This window comes from Choloepus didactylus, chromosome 10, assembly GCF_015220235.1.
Source record: "Choloepus didactylus isolate mChoDid1 chromosome 10, mChoDid1.pri, whole genome shotgun sequence".
Lineage (NCBI taxonomy): Eukaryota > Metazoa > Chordata > Mammalia > Pilosa > Megalonychidae > Choloepus > Choloepus didactylus.
The window spans coordinates 96070403-96088217 of record NC_051316.1 but is presented as its reverse complement, the minus strand read 5'-3'; the positions used below and the strand labels follow the sequence as shown (position 1 = coordinate 96088217).

The following is a 17815-nucleotide window of genomic DNA, read 5'->3' as shown; positions in this document are numbered from 1 at the left end:
TCAAAGGACTTGGTTAAAAAAGTAAAAAGGCAGCCTACACAATGGGAGACAACATTTGGAAACCACATATCAGATAAGGGTTTAATATCCCAAATACAACTCAACAACAGAAAGACAAACAACCCAATTAAAAAATGGGCAAAAGACATGGACAGACACTTTTCTGAAGAGGAAATACAAATGGCTCAAAAAACATATGAAAAAATGCTCAACTTCACTGGCTATTAGGGAAATGCAAATCAAAACCACAATGAGATATCATCTCACACCTACAAGAATGGCCATTACCCAAAAAAACAGAAAATGACAAGTGCTGGAGAGGATGTGGAGAAAGAGGCACACTTATTCACTGCTGGTGGGAATGCAGAATGGTGCAACCACTCTGGAAGACAGTATGGAGGTTTCTCAGGAAGCTAAGTATAGATCTGCCATATGACCCAGCTATTCCACTGCTAGGTATATACTCAAAGGAACTGAAAGTTAAGACACAAACGGACATTTGTAAACCGATGTTTATTGCAGCATTATTCATGATTGTCAAGAGATGGATGCAGCCCAAATGTCCATCAACGGACAAGTGGATAAACAAACTGGTAACATACACATAATGGAATATTATGCAACTGTAAGAAAGAACAAAGACATGGAACGTATAACGTGGATGAACCTTGAGGACATTATGCTGAGTGAAGTTAGCCAGAAACAAAAGGACAAATACTGTATGGTCTCTCTAACATGAACTAACATTAGTGAGCAAACTTTGAGAGTTAAAAGCTGAAAAAACAGGCTACCAGGAGATAGAGGGTAGAGATCAGGCATTTGATGCTGAAGGACTACAGAATGTTCAGCAGGATTGATTGTATAGATCCAGAAATACATAGCATAATACTACGTGATGGTAGCACAATATTTTAAGTACACTGAACAAAGATGTCTGTGAGTAAGGCTGAAAGAAGTGGGATAGGGGAATGACATCAGAGGTAAAGATAGATGAGGAAGGCTGGGACTATATAACTTGGCAAAAACTGGAGTGGCCAGTGACTATTACTAAAGTACAAATATAAAAATGTTCCCACATGTGGGAGAACAAATGAATGTCAACCATGCAAAATGCTGAAAAAGGGATGATATTTGGGAAAAAAACATAATCAAAGCAAACTGGAGTCTATGGTCAACAGTAACATTGCAATATGCTTCCATTAAATGTAACAAAGGCAATATACCAAAGTTAAATGTGTATGAGAGGGGGATATAAGGGAGGGATATGGGATTCTTGGTAGTGGTGTTGTTTTCTGTCCTTACTACTATATTGTATTATATGACACTTTATTTTTCTTTTTATTATTATCTTTTTTATTATTCACCAAAAAAAAATTTTTATAGCAATCAATATGTTCAACTGCTGACTGTGGTGATAAATGTACAACTACATGATACCATGAACAACTGACTGTACACTGTGGACAACTGTACATTATGTGAATATATCTCTATAAAATTGTAGGAAAAAATAAAAATAGGGGTAAAAGTGCTGGAGAAAACACGGAGAGAGGGATGTACCTATTTACTGTTGATGAGGAGGCAGAATGGTGCAGCCTTTCTGGAGGTCACTGTGTGGTTCTACAAGAAGCTAAGTACGTGAGGGCGATAAGGTCCTGCAACCTCATTATGAGTTAGGTACCTGGAAAATCTGAGAGCAGAGACATGAATGGACATTTGCACACTTGTGTTTATGAAGGCAGTATTCATGATTTGCAGTGGGTAGAGGTGGCCTAAGGGTATACTGACTGAGGAACAGAATGGTGAACTGTGGTGTATGCGTGCAATGGAATACTGAGCAACTATGAGAAGGAGTGAAGTTGTAAGACACACAAAGAGATGAATGGATCCAGTAGACAGCATTTTGAGTGAAGTACGCCAGAAACAAAGGGAAACACTATAATGCCTCACTGATATGGACTAACTACAATGTGTAAACTCAGAATTGAATCTTACAGCACAGACTAACAGGGAAATGATTATAGTAATGGTCCCTAGATTGTAAGCTCTTACAGCAGTCCAATCTATTCCTGAATTGTAATGGCTATCTCCAAACTCTGAGATGTTGATTCCTTGGTGTATAACCTGATTGGTCTCTGGAACATTGGGTATCTGAAACTCAGAGATAGAGCTCAGCAGATGTGAATGTCAATATTAATGCATATAGCAACTATTAAAAAAAAAAAAGCTGAAAAAGACCCCAGACTTCAATTAGAGATATGAATGAAGCAGATCTGGTTAAGATTAGGGTAAATTGGGCCAAAGGGTAAAGGTTGAAACTGACTGTGTGTTAAAATTTCAACTTCCATGTGAGACCAAGGGAAGAAATGTTTACTTGGTGTAAGATCTATATTTAGAGTCAGTTTGTTCAAACACCACAATTATATGAAACTTTGAATAGGAAGTGAGATATGGCAGGTCTGTACAGGTTACAGTGCAATAGCAGCACATCCCAAAGTAATTTGGGTGGAGAATAAAAATACATATTCGGGGTCCCCCTGAGGAGCTGGGGGAGGATGCGGAGGTGTTGGACTTCCTCACCTGGATTGTTGCTGATGTTCTCACAAACACTGGGGACTGACGGCTTGATATGCTGAACCCTCTATCTTGGGGCTGGCCCCTATGAAGCTTGTTACTGCAAAGGAGAGGCTAAACTTGCTTATAATTGTGCCCAAGAGTCTCCCCCTGAGTGTCTCTTTGTTGCTCAGATGTGGCCCTCTCTCTCTAACTAAGCCACCTTGGTGGGTGATCTCACTGCCCTTCCCCCTATGTGGGACCTGACTCCCAGAAGTGTAAATCTCCCTGGCAACGCAGGATATGACTCAAAGGGATGAATCTGGATCTGGCATCGTGGGATTCAGAACATCTTCTTGACCAAAAGGGGGATGCAAAATGAAAGGAAATAAAACTTCAGTGGCTGAGAGATTCAAACAGAGTCGAGAGGTCACTCTGGTGAACATTCTTACGCTCTATATAGATAACACTTTTTAGGTTTTATTGTATTGGAATGGCTAGAAGCAAATACCTGAAACTATCAAACTCCAACCCAGTAGCCTTCACTCTTGAAGATGATTGTATAACAATGTAGATTACAAGAGGTGACAGTGTGATTATGAAAACCTCGTGGATCACACTCCTTTTATACAGTGTATGGATGGATAAGTAGATAAACAGGGACAAAAACTAAATGAAAAATAGGGTGGGATGGGGGAAGATTTTGGGTCTTCTTTTTTATTTTTATTTTTTATTCTGATTCTGATTCTTTCTGGTATAAGGAAAATGTTCAAAAATAGATTGGGGTGGAGGAGATCTAAGACAGCAGCATAGACAGTAGTGTAAGCTAAGTAGTCCCCCTGGAACAACTGAAAAAAAAACACAAACAACTAGTAAATAATTCAGAATAACTGCAGGGGGACAAACGTGACCATCCACTCATCATACGCCAATCTGAATTGAGAGGAATGCCTGAGACTGAGCATAAAATCTGTAAGTAAAAACTGTGGATCCCAATAGGGAGACCCCTTCCCCACAGCCCAAGCTGCAAAGCCTTGTGGTGCCAGAGAGAAGCTCTCTCCCAGCAAGGGAATATAGCTCAGCTGAGCTCCAACTGGTATTTTAATTAGCGAGTGTGAACTGCTCACTACAAGGTACGAATCCCCAACAAGCAGATAGAGGCTTTCGGTGATGACTGACCTTGGAGAGCCGAAGGGTTGCCTCGGACTAGCTATAAAGGAGACTATCTGTTCTTTTTCAACTTAGTGGAGAAAGCCTCAGCCATTTTCAGTCCCCAGTTCTGTGACCCAGACAAGGGTATAGCACAGGCAGAGAGACGACTGAAATGCTAATGACCTCCGCATGGGGGTCTATCTTCTCTAAGAGGAAAGGGGTGGGGCCCAGCTCTACTACCTGCCTTTCATTCAGAACTTGGGGAAAAAGAGCCACACCTCCTTACACCAGTCAAGACTTATAGGCTAACAGGTGCCACCTGCTGGGCAGAAAAGCACAGTGACCAGAGGCATCAGAGGGTGTACAAATTTTCTAAGACACACCCTCAGGGAAACCAGATACTGAATATTTCTTCCTTCTGGGACCTCAGCCCATTCTGGTCTGGGGAGGCCTGATTGGCGTAACCAAGGAAACCATGCCTAGAAACAGAAAACTACAACCTACACCAAGAAAAATGAGGTTATGGCCCGGTCAGGGGAACAAACTTGCACTTCAACTGTGATGCAGGAAACAACTAATAATAAGTCAATTCAAAAAGTTTAGGGAAGATATGACGAAAGAGCTGAACCGTGTAATGAAAACACAGGACGTACATAAGGTAGAAATTGAAAGTTCAAAAAACCAACTGGTGGAATCTATGGAAATGAAAGACACAACACAAGAGATGAAAGACACAATGGAAACATACAACAGCAGATCTCAAGAGGCAGAAGAAAACACTCAGGAACTGGAGAACAAGGCACCTGAAAGCCTACACACAAAAGAACAGAATAGAGAAAAGAATGGAAAAATACGAGCAACGTCTCTGGGAACTTAAAGACAAAACAAAAAGCAAGAATTTACGTGTCATTGGTGTCCCAGAAGAACAGAAGGGAAAAGGGGCAGAAGCAATAACGAAGGAAATAATCAATGAAAATTTCCCATCTCTTTTGAAAGACATAAAGTTACAGATCCAAGAAGTGCAGCATACCCCGAACAGAATAGATCTGAATAGGCCTACGCCAAGACACTTAATAATCAGATTATCAAACATCAAAGATAAAGAGAGAATTCTGAAAGCAGCAAGAGAGAAGCAATCTATCACATACAAAGGAAGCTTGATAAGACTATGTGTGGATTTCTCAATAGAAACCATGGAGACAAGAAGGAAGTGGGGTGATATATTTAAGATATTGAAAGAGAAAAACCACCAACCAAGAAGCCTGTATCTGGCAAAACTATCCTTCAGATATAAGGGAAAGCTTAAAATATTCTCTGACGAAGAGACAATGACAGAGTTTGTGAACAAGATACCTGCTCTACAGGAAACACTAAAGGAAGCACTGTAAACAGAAAGGAAAAGACAGGAGTGAGAGGTTTGGAAAACAATTTCGGAGATAGTAGCAAAGCAATGTAAGTACACTGAACAAAGATGACTGTGAATATGGTTGAAAGAGGAAGGCTGGGATCATGTGGGACACCAGAACAAAAGATGAACAATAAAGACTGGGACTGTGTAACTCAGGGAAACCTAGGATGCTCAACGATTGCAATAAAGGGTACAAGTATGTTTTTCAATGAGGTAGAACAAATGAATGTCAACATTGCAAAGTGTTAAAAATAGGGTGGGACTGGGGGGGGAATATAATCAATGCAAACTAGAAGCTAGAATTAAAGAAACATTGTATTATGCTTCCTTTAACAAAAGCAATATACCAAAACTAAACGCATATGGGGGGGTGGGGAATAGGGGAAGGGTATGGGACTCCTGGCATTGGTGATGTTGTCTGACTCTTTATTCTACTTTAGGTTAATGCTATCTTTCCTTTTGTCACCTTCTAGCTATCAAGTTTTTTTGTTTGTTTGTTTTTCTCTCTTTCTCTTGCCTTTTTCTTTTGCCTCTCTGCCTTCTCTGACTCTTCCTCATCTTTGTGGAAGAAATGTCCTTATATAGAGAGTGGCGATGGTGCTCAATACATAAATACATGACTATACGGGGAACCAATGATTGTTTACTTAGGATGGAATGTATAGTGTTTGAACAAAACCATCTTAAAAGAAATGGGTTTATGAAGAAAACTTGAGGGCACTATATTGAGTGAAATAAGACAGACACATAAAGGCAAATATTGCAGGGTCTCACTGATATGAACTAATTATAATATGTAAACTCACAGACATGAAATATAAGTTACCAGGATATAGAATGAAGAGGCTAAAGAATGGGAAGCAGTTCCTTATTATGAGCAGAATGTTCAACTAGGGTGAACTTAAATATTTGGAAATGGACAGGGGTGATGGTAGCATGTAATGAGAATAACTAACAATACTAAAAGGTGTATGAAGGTGGTGGAAAGGCTAAGCTCAGGGTCATGCATGTCACCAGAAGGAAAGCTGGAGGTTAAAAGATGGGAATGTATAAAACAGTGAATTTTGCGGTGGACAATGTGCGTGATTAACTATACAAATAAGAGAAATCTCTCTCATGAACTAGAACAAATGTATGTCACTATAACTAGAGGTGAATAATAGAGAGGCATAGAGGGAAAAAATATATACCTATTGCAAACTATATACTACAGTTAGTAGTATTTTAACATTCTTTCATCAACAGTAACAAATGTACCATACCAAAACTATGAATCACTATTGGGGGGGGGGGGCGTGGTTAGGGGTATGGGAGGATCTGAGTTTCTTTTTTTTTGTCTTTACTTCTTTTCTGGAATAGTGAAAATGTTCTAAAAATTGAAAAAAAACAATTGTGTTGATGGATGCACAGCTGTATGGTGGTGCCATGGGCAACTGACTGTACACTTTGGATCTTTGGATAGATGTATGGTATCTGAACAATCTCAATAAAAAATATATATATATAAAAAAAAAGAAGAAGCTATGACACTAATACAAACTGTTAATAATACAGTGGTAAAGGGGAAAAATTCACCTAATGTAAAATATGGACTATATTTGCTAATAGTATTTTAATATTCTTTCAATTGTAACAATGATACAAATCTAAAGCAAAATGTCAATAATAGTTGGTAATATGAACATTGCATATTTTACATGTCTTTTCTGTAAACCTATAAATTCACTAATTTAAAACCATCCTAAATGAAAGAAATCAGATGCAAAATATCACATATTAAATGATTTGGTTTATGTAGAATATAAACTGAAATAAACCCATGGAGACATAAATGGATTTGTAGCTATGTAGGGATTGACATGTGATGTCTAAGGGGTATGGAGTTTTTTTTTGGAGTAATATTCTAAAATTGATGGTGGTGAAGAATGCACAAATCTGCGGATATATTAAAAAACAGTCATTTCAGACCTTGGATTGATTGGATGGGTTTTGAATATATCTAAATAAAATTGGTAAAAAATAAAAAAATAATAAAAAAATAGATTGGGGTGATGAATGCACAACTATATGATGGTACTGTGAACAGTTGATTGTACACCATGGATGACTGTATGGACTGTATGGTATGTGAATATATCTCAATAAAACTGAATTTAAAAAAAAGAAGAAGAAGCCAGACACAGAAGGACACATATTGTATGATGCTATGTATATGAAATATACTGAATAGGGAGATGAATAGAAAGAGAAAGTAAGTTAGTGGTTGCCAAGGTGTGGGGTAAGGAAGGGAAATGTGGAGTGACTCATTTAATGGGTAAAGAGTTTCTTTTTAGGGTGACCAAAATGTTCTAAAATTAGTGGTGATGATTGCACAACCTTGTGAATATACTAAAAACCACTGAATTTTACACTTTAAAAGGGTGAATTTTATGGTATGTGAATTATATCTCAATTAAAATTGAAATGAAAAGAAAAGAAAAGGGAATAGAAACCCAGGAAGGCTAAAATGCATGCTGCACCCTGGATTTCTTCTAGTTTCAGGTGATTCTAATTTAAGTATACCAACCAAGTACTTAACTGAAAAGCATAAACAGTGACAATAAAATTTTAAAACAATTTGTAATACAAGTTGATTACATCAAACAGATGTCAAATTCCTCATGAAAACTGAGGAAAGAAGGAAACCTGTGTGGAGGTATTTAATCTATATTTCTAGTTAAGGGAGATTAAATCTCAATAATGGAAACCCTCACAGAACTTCTGATTTTGCTAAGGGAAATCCTTATGCTCTGGAGCAGCAGCTTCTCCATTTTCTCCTACTAGACCATCAGCTAATGCTCTAATCCACTAGAAAACGGGCATAAAAAGCCACAGAGTTTACACAATGCCCCTGTCAGCCCCCCACTAAGCGCCTAGTACTTGGGGAATAATTATCCTCTTCACCTTGGAATAAACAAACTGAAGGGGATAAAACAAGAAGAGCAACATGGTATGATGGAAAACACAAAAGCTCTGGAAGCCTGATGAGAGCTGGGTGTGCTCCAAAATTCACCACCTGTTATAGCTTAGGAATTGGGAATGTCACAATTTCTCTGGGTCTCAGTTTCTTCATCGCATTACCTCACAAAGCTGCCATACAAGTGGAGAGCCCAAGGGTGACATTCAAATGTTAGTTTCCTTCCCAATTCACCTGAAAGAAAACCAGTTGCTAATATCATACTTTTTTGGGGAGTCAAGTAAGAAAATAAGAATCATGAACACCTTTACCTCAGATATACTTACGCACAAATTCTCAATATTAAATAAAATTAGAAAACAAATAGAATGCCCGAATAGTATCCTTGACTCCTCCTTCTTTCTATGAAACCCACAGGCTTTTAATTACCAATCTTGTATATCTTCTCTTCTATCTCTTCAAATTTCATCCACTCCTCTTCATCTCCATAACCTACCCACTCACCCTCATCTCATACCTAGGCTATTGTTTCCTAACTTGTCTTGAAATCCTTCAATGACTTCTCAAACTCCTTATAATGACTGAACTTTACCTCCTGCTGTAGCCCCATCTCCCACCCTCTTAGTTTTTTCTACTCCAGCCATATGGAACCCTCCGTTTCCTCAAACCTTTGAACATACCGCTTCTATCTAGAACAGTTTTTTCTGTCCTTCCACCTGGCTTAGATATCACTTTCTCCTTCAATTTAGCTATCTCTTGCCCTAGGAAGCCTTGTTTGATCTTTTCAAATCCAGAGCAGCCACCCCTCTATATTCATCTTTACTCCCATTACTATATCTCTCAAGCTAGCTTGTACTTGTTAAGCTAGACTATACTTTCCTTACTCGAGCACAAGCCCTATCAGGGCAGGGGCCATGTCTGTAGTTTTCATTACTCAATTCCCAGACATATGCCTAACACATAATATATACATTCAGGAAACACTGACTGAATAAATGAATGATTACAATTAAGCAAAAAGCTTAACTGAATGAATGGAAGATTCTGCATACAATATTTTCTTAATATAAAAAATTTCTTTATATATGTATTTTTTAATTTGAAAGAAAATTACAGATATAAAACAGAAATACACTTCTTTTTAACAACAATGCAGAAGCAAAGACTTAAACACACATGTAATTTCTACAACCTTAGCTGAGCAGATCACTGAGTAAATGATATACTTCAAATTCCATAATTACTTAGGACTGCAAAGATTGTGAGAAAAGCATGTTCCAAGCACAAACTAATGGACAGAAGGTACAAATGAAATAAACCCTGAATGCATGATGACTATCTAAGGAAGTCTAAACTGAAGACTGAACATGTTTGTTCTGAAGTCGTTAGCAAAGTTCCAGTCTCAGAAATACATTCGAAACACCTAACATATTTTCTAAGCCCCAAGTATAAATGATGAGAGGTTATTAACTAAATAACTAAAATTATTGCCTTGGCCTAGTTTTAGATACATAAATCTATATCACACTTCAGACTTTCTGTATTTTGGGTTTTTTTACACCAACAATTTGAATTCTTATCATGTGTTTGTTGCCTATTCTAATGAGAATACCTAAGTTATATCCACTCAGAATTCTTATGACATTTTGGGGATGTGACTCCTCTTTTAATTCTGTTCGTATTTTAACTCAGCAACTTTCATCCAATGATAAAGCTTCATTAGCTTGTAAACAAAATGTTTCTCAGGTAAACTGAATTGCCCCACAGCAGGATCTTAACCAAATAAATAAGTATAAAAAAGGCAGAGATTATAAATTAGGGCAGACAAATCTGTATCCAGCCCCACACCAGTAAAGAGCATTCTGTCAATACAGTGAAATGCTAATCTCCTAATTAACAACCTAATTAGGTAATTATGGCTTTGCAGAGGGATGCCGAAATGAAATATGACAACATGGTCACCTCTTTATATGGCACCTGTGGGCCTTTTCAGCTGTCATTGCAGAGAGCGCAATATCAATTTGAACAGATGACAAAGTGCTGTCATTTTTCATTCTGATAATACACAGAATGCTTTGGACAGAAGCAGTTTACAAAAGAAACATCTTTCCTGATATTTCCCTAATTTAAATAAGCTCAAATACTTAAAAATGTTGCATGTTTTTTACATTTTATATGGGAGAATTACCATGCATATTAAAAAAAGATCCTAACTAGCCATCATACTTGACTGTACATACTGAAACAACTGCAATTTCGATTATGAAGTATATGATAATCAGAAAAGAGTAAAAGGCAAAATTCATCATGACATTTCTATGTTCATACTTTCACTGAATACTGTTACCAAAGATTTTAAATCAATTATATTTGGACCTTTAATTTTTCTTCTTATAAAATAAAAAGTGAGGTAGAAATTCAAACGTTCAATTTTCTATACGAAAAAGACAATTCCCAATATATAAGCATTTAACCCACAAACAAGCTCTATATTCCTAATGGCCATCATCACCGAGATAGAATGTACTTCCTCTAAAAGTAAAGACAGAATGCCACAGGCCTACTCATTCTCCCCTCAAAGGCCACTAAGGAGGTGAAGCTGGCAATGGAAAACAGCACCACCAGCACAAAATGAAACTTCTTCCACGATTTTGTCTTAAACAGGACTTTTTGGAGGGTGAGGAAGGCTGGTCTGGGAACCCTACCATTATTTATGTCAAGATACATGAAACCATATTCTGAGTTCGAAACAACTGACATGAAAACTAATTTGAAAATATAATCCATTAACTTCAGAATTACCTGCATTATGAAAACTATTGGTCTAAACAATGTTCACTAGCTCTACTCATATTTGTTAATTCCAAGTATCAGAGAATAAAATCATTTGTCTATACTTGGAAAACAGAGTAAAAGGACCCATTATCTCACCACCTATTCATCTTTTTTTTTTACATATATGCTTGATTAATTAGGATCTTATTTTATATAGTTATATATTCTTTTTTCATTTAATATATTATGGGCATATTAATATGTCACTAAAATTCTTCTAAAACATCTAAAACATTACACAATATTTCTATCCCATAGCTTTTCCATAATATTTCTAACTTCTTTATTGAATACTAAGGTTGTTTCCAATTTTTACTATCATAAATAATGCTGCAGTGAACATCTCTGAACATGAATATTTTTCTACATCTATGAGTCTTTCTTTAATAGCTTCCTAGAAGTGGAATTAGAAGCTCAAGAAGCATGACTTTTAAGGTGTATGATAAATACTGTCAAAGTGCTTTCCAGAAAAGTTTTACCAATTTACATTCCTATTGAGCAATATATGAAAGCAACCATCTTTGAAAGGAAAGGACAACAGACAACTGACTGAAGCCACATGAAGAAATAAGGATTGCCAGTAAAGGGAAAGACATAGGTGTCCCTGGGAGGGTTAGGATGGGAAGATTTATGTTTCAGTTATGTTTCCACAATTTAAGAGAGAGAGAGAGACAGAGATACTAAAGAGAATAACAATTAAATGCAATACATGATATTGGATGGGATCTCAGAATGGAGAAGAAAAGGCTTAAAAGGACATTATTGATATATAAGAAAAATTGGAATACAGATTGAGAGCTTTATATCAATGTTAAGTGTCTTAAACTTGATAATGCACTTAAGGTGATTATTTAAGTGAATATCCTTTATCATAGGCAATGTACATAGATGTATTATGTGTTCAAGAAGTATGATGTGTGCAACCTGCTCTCAAATATTCAGAAAAGAGATAGATAGATAGATAGATAGATAGATAGATAGATAGATATAGATGGATGGAATGATTCAGCTAGGCTCAAAATGTTATAAATTGGTGGATCTGGGTATCTGAGGAGATGGAGGTATATTGGAATTCTCTGTATGGGGTTTGTATTACTTTTGCAACTGTCCCATAAGTTTGAAACCAATTCAAAATAAAAAGTTAAAAAAAATACTACAGGTATTCGAAGAAAAAAAAAAGAAAGCAACCATCTCACCAACCTTTGCCAGTAATGAGTATTACTAGGGTTTTGTCAAATCTTTAAACTTGGCCTCACGTGGTGTGCCATATCATAAGGTTATACCTGTAACCAAACACTCTCACAATATAATCAGTAAAAATTTTATGCAGGCATTCAATTTAAATGAATAAGAAGTATCATAGCTGATGATGGTCCCAAGACAAGGGCCAGTTCCAATATTCAAATCTAGAGTAGCATGGACAGTGGCAAAAACATTATATTTAGAATTGAAAAACAAAGGATGCAGTCCTAGTTTTGCCATTATTATTAGCTCTATACCTTGTATTACTTTACTTCTCTAAGTTTCAGTTTTATCTTTTGTATAATAGAGATGGGATGACATAACATTCCTTGTTCTAACAACTTCAGAGGGTAGTCATGAGGCTCACAAAAAAAAAAACAATCGGAAGTGTTGATTGTTACCTGGCAGATCAATTGATTTAACAGCCTAAAAATAGCATACTGAAACCCATTTCTCAACAATGCACAGTAGGTAGGTACACTAAGTAATAAGTACAACTAGAAATTAACAAGACTTAGTTCATGATCCAGACATGAAAAAGTCTCACTCTTTCATAGCCACTTCATGGAACCACTGCTTGTTATGCTACACATTACACTAACATCCTGAATGTACTATGTGGCTCAATGCTGGTACCTGCATCTCTCCAGAAGCACCAAGGTAATAGGCATTTACATAAATTTAATCCTAAGTACTGTGTAAGAGTGACATTATTGTCTCCATTTTACAGAATGTTTCATTTAATCCTAAACACTGTGTAAGACTGATATTATTGTCTCCATTTTACAGAATGTCTAAGACCCACAGCTAATAACTGACAAAGCTAGTACTCAAGTTCTACAGATTTAACTCCAAAGCCCCACCTCACACTGCTTAAACATTCAATTCTGCACCTCAGTTCTTCTTTAAGTCTCCTTTACATCAGCAACGGAAGTACAGATCAAAGATACGTTTTAAAAAGAAAACCATTCCTTCAAACAACTTTCTGCCATATCTCTGCTGAAACAGTACCTATTTACAATACAGTACCTTAAAATGAGTCCACAGGAAACTAAAAAATGATATATATTTTTAAGTTCTATGTATTCAGCCCACTTTGTCTACATCAATAATCAAAGCATATTCATAAAAGTCTACTCAAGTATGGGATACTATGAATCCAAGACATATATATTTAGGAGTAAATGTGTCATATCATTCAATGTATTTCACAAACGATTAACTTAATTCCAACGGTTAGTCTAACACCTTCTAGGTGTTTCTGGAATTTCAGTTTTGGTTTTTAAGTGGTTTCCCCTATTTTTCTCACTTTCAATTACTTAAAACTGTTCTCTTCTTTGGGTGCAAATTTTGTGTTTACTATATTAAATCTATTTCACCAATATTTCTAGACTGCTGCCAACCAGAGTTTATAAATTTTGAATGACTGCTCAGGATTTATTTTCTTAATTTTTATATATTCTATGTTACTTCCTTTTAAAACAGAGTATGAATGAAAATAAGTATCTAAAAGACCAATATTTCTTCAGTTTTCACCTTGTGGAAGCTGGGTTTTAAAATACAAAGAAATTAAACTTTTGGGCTGGGAACACTGACTACATTTCTCTCACTTGCTGGGTATCTCCACGCCCCTCAAGAAAGCATTATATGCATTTGAGCAGCACCTAGTCTGAAAAGGTCCTTTCCTGGAAGAAGTAACAGAGAATAGAGGGAAGAACTGTGCAGTGGCTCCCTACCTGCCATCAAGAGAGAAGGAACAGAGTTTTAGATGTCAGCTGTTCTGCACAAGGGTCTGCTAGTGATCAGTTCTCAAGACTTTAAATACATCAGTTAGACTCAGAAAGGACCCCAGCAAGAGGTGAATCAGATTCCTCATTATTATCCAGACAGGGAAGAAGAGCCAAAGATTTTTAAGTGACATGACCAAAATCAAAAGGCTGTTAGTGGCATAGCTGCATTCAGAATCAAGTTCCTCTCAGTCTAGTGAACTTTCTATTATACTGTAATTCACTGGGTGCCAATTTTTTCATCAAGAGGTTATGATTATCCCTTAACTCACTTCATGGTATTGTAAAGGACCAAAAGAAACAAGACAAAATCTGGTACTGTTTAAAATGCTAAAAGCACACACACACAAAATTATTATAAGGTTACCTCCTCATCCAAACCCCACCCCTCCTGAAATTTAGCCTTATATAATAAAAGCATTCACCCTGCCTCCTCCCAAAGATATCATCAGTATAAGTCAATTCACACATCCCTCACTCTGACCATTTACCAGTAGACTTCTGATCAATAACAGAACATGGTTTATACCTCCTGCTCTGAACTAGCAAAATTTCAGCAGCCAGGCAGATCAGAGTTCACATCAGGCAGCCTAGGATTACACATAGCCCACAAATGTGTTTTGGCATACCCAATAATTTTTAAAATAGTAAAATTTTAAGCCAAATACATTAATATCTAGATTTCTAATATCTCCTGAAATAAAATGAGAAGATCCAGGGACATTGGTACCACTTTCTCACATGACAACAATCAGCTGGAGCTGAGCAGCAGCTGCCTCCATATGCCATCATATGCTCTCCAGTTCACCACAGTCCATCCCTCCCTACTCACTGTTTCATACCCAGGGCATCTGAGTTTGAGATCCCTGAGGTAGATGCTCAAAAAAGAAATGCATTAGTAAATATCTGTTACTCATTTTTGACCAACTATTTCTGGCTCTATCACTCTCTAGCTGTTGTGACTCTTGGGCAACTTAACTGATAAGTCTTAGGCTACTCTTGCTAAATGGGGGTAATACTACCTATCTTTCAGAATTATGAAGATTAAATGAAATAGATATACTAAATTATGTGACAATGACTGAAATATAAGTACCCAATTATTTTTAATTGAACACAAGCTAAGATGTGCTAACTTTTGTGTCATAACTTTTCAAAAACTTCAAACTCAAGCCAAACACAGGATCAAGGCACCTCTCATGAGGAAAAAAATGCAATGTGACTGAAATCCTGGTCATAAAATAACTTGGCATCTGTTGTTGTGTCCTTAACAATAAGATCTGTACATCAGAATAAAAGAATTCCAGCAGATTCTCTCAGCCAAAAATATATATAAATCCACAGAACTATAAGTTTCTAAAGTCTTTACTTGAGTCAATAAGCAAAACAAAACTCCCCCACTCTTCAAATAAGAAATACATTTAAAAAGTGATAGATCAGACTACCACTTTCTCTATGCATTAAAGGACTTTCTGTACTATTCAAATTTTCTCTCTTGTCTAGTTATTTCAAAATGTACTTGTATAAAGAGAACTATGGTGTGAGAAACAAAACACATAATGGAAGAAAAAAAAAGCACAGATATAGGCATCAGAGAGTCCTGGGTTTGAATCCTGGCTCTGTCTCATGCCAGTTGTGTAGTTTATCCTGAGTTTCCCTAATCTGTAAATTGAGGTTAAAATGATTGAACACGAAGAATCTACGTGTAATACCCAGAATATAGTAAATACTCAATAAAGCTTGGTTTACCCATACTACCAAGCATTCCCTAGCCATATCCCACCCCCTCCAGAGTTAACCCTACCCTTCTCTGCCACCACTGTATCACAAATATAACTCTAAGACAATATACTTAATACTCTGTGTTGTACATTGTGAATTTCCTTATCTTTTCACTAAATTGAGCAATCTGAGGGCAAGGAATGAGTCTAATTTATCTCTAAGTTCCCAATACCTAACATGGTGACAAGTATTTATCTATACTCAGTAAATGTTTGCTAAATGAAATAACTGTAGATATAATAATGAGTGCTTCTAGAGAGGCAAAAAAATATTTCCAGGGGGTTTGTTCCAGAATGGTTGACAGAGGCCAACTTCAGCTAGGCCATAGATAGCATCTGAAGTGGAAACAGAACAGAAGCACCTTTGAGGCAGGGAAAATGTCCAAAAAAAAGCAAAGGTCATAAGAAAAAAGAAACAGGATCTGAGATTCTACTTAACTAGAGTAATGGATCAGGATGGGGTAATCAAAGAAGGGGGACTTTTCAAGAGTGGCTGGAGAGGTAGCCAGGAGTCAGATAAGGAGGTGTGGCAGATTGTGAGTGTAGTCTTCACACACAGTGGTTAAGTATTAGTATGAGAACAAAGCCTAATCGGAAGCAAGCTTGCAGGTATGTAAACTGAAAAAGATGAAAATCATTACCAGTGCTTCATCAAGAACTCTTCAGCAAATATTTACTGAGCAGCTTCTATGAGTTCACAGAATATGAGAAATAAAACATGAAGCCTGCTTTCCTGCTCTAAGTGAGTTTTAACTTTAGGAATCCACCCCTTCTGCTGTCAAAAACATGAGAATGCTAACTTTAACAAAAAAACTAATGTATGTATACACCTGTCTCCCTGTTTGACTCTTCACACCTGGGGAAATCTGGGACCTTGCTCATTTTGGTTGACAATTTTTGCACAGTGCCAGGTACGTGATGGGCTTCAAAAACTACATGCATTAATTCAGAACGAAGTTTCAACCAGTATCTGAGGCAACTTTTGGGTCTCCAGTTAAAGTAATACTCGTGTTTAAAGTACAATAATTTCTCTTTTTCAGCCTTAAACAGATCTAGAAGATTCCTTACCACTTCCATAAACAAAGTTCCAAAAGCTAGAAAAAAAACGATTCCTGGAGACTGTTTAGGCATTCAGGAGAATAGGGAGAAGAGGCACTAGGAACCAGGGACCATAGACAATGCTTTAAAAAACTTGATTTTCACGTTATGAAGTTCAGGGGATCTAAATGCTTCCTAGTGTAAGATCAGAAACTGCCGGGGCTAACCGTACCTTCCCTGGTTTCTCCTCTCCCAAATAACACACTCAGGCGTCAGGCTTACAGCAGCCTCCGGTTCTGGAAAGGGCCAAGAAACGAATGCTCCCGGGGGACCAAAGCAAGGGCCTGACGGGCGGCCTACTGGGCAGCGACAAGCGCGGAGCAATGAAGACGGGTCGCCAGGCCCCACGGGCCGGCTGGCGGGCGAACAAGTGAGCCCGCGGCTACGACAACCTTTACCTTAAGTTGCTCCCACACAGCGGGCCAGGCCGGCCCCAGGACACGTTTCAGAGGAAAGAGCCCGGTTCCCCTGCGCCTCCCGGCCCCTGCCCCGAACTCTGCACTCTCGGGATCCTCGGGGGTCCGGTTCTCCTCCCAGCCCGCTCAGCTGCCGATTCCCAGACTCGCTCTCATGCCCCTGCCGCCGTTAGCCACCGGCCCACAGAGCTGCAGCCCTGGTGCCGAGTCGCGCCACGACCCGGAACCGCTCCCCAACGCACCGGAAGTCCCCGGCCGGGAAGGAGCCGCTAACTGGAGACAGAGTGCGCAAGCCCTAGAGCCGAGAGGGAGGAGCGGCGCCCACCCAATGGGGCGGGGCTGAACGGGAGGCCTTTGCGCATGCGCGCTGCCGCTCGGTCTCGGGAAAATTCTGGATTGAAGGTGCCAGCATCTCGGGCCGAAGTCAACCTTGGCGTCCTCGGATTCTCCTTCGAATTTCTTTCCCCTTCCTTCTCACGTACACGGAGAAAAGCCCTGCAGACATCCTTGAAATGTGTCAGTAATGAGGCCCCTTAACTTGTGGGTCAGAAAGACCTGAGTTCAAATGCCAACTCTCTAACTTGCTG

The 17815-nt window shown here is 38.0% G+C and overlaps 1 protein-coding gene across 6 annotated transcripts in view; it reads right to left on the bottom strand.

The window, feature by feature from the left end:
- Window positions 1–17454, bottom strand: part of MAPKAP1 (MAPK associated protein 1) — a 346539-nt gene extending 329085 nt beyond the window's left edge. For all 6 annotated transcript variants that reach the window (XM_037798457.1, XM_037798460.1, XM_037798461.1 and 3 more), the window contains exon 1: window positions 17211–17454. The gene's annotated coding sequence lies outside the window, so the exon portion shown is untranslated. The remainder of the gene's footprint in view (window positions 1–17210) is intronic.
- Between the last annotated feature and the right edge of the window lie 361 nt (window positions 17455–17815).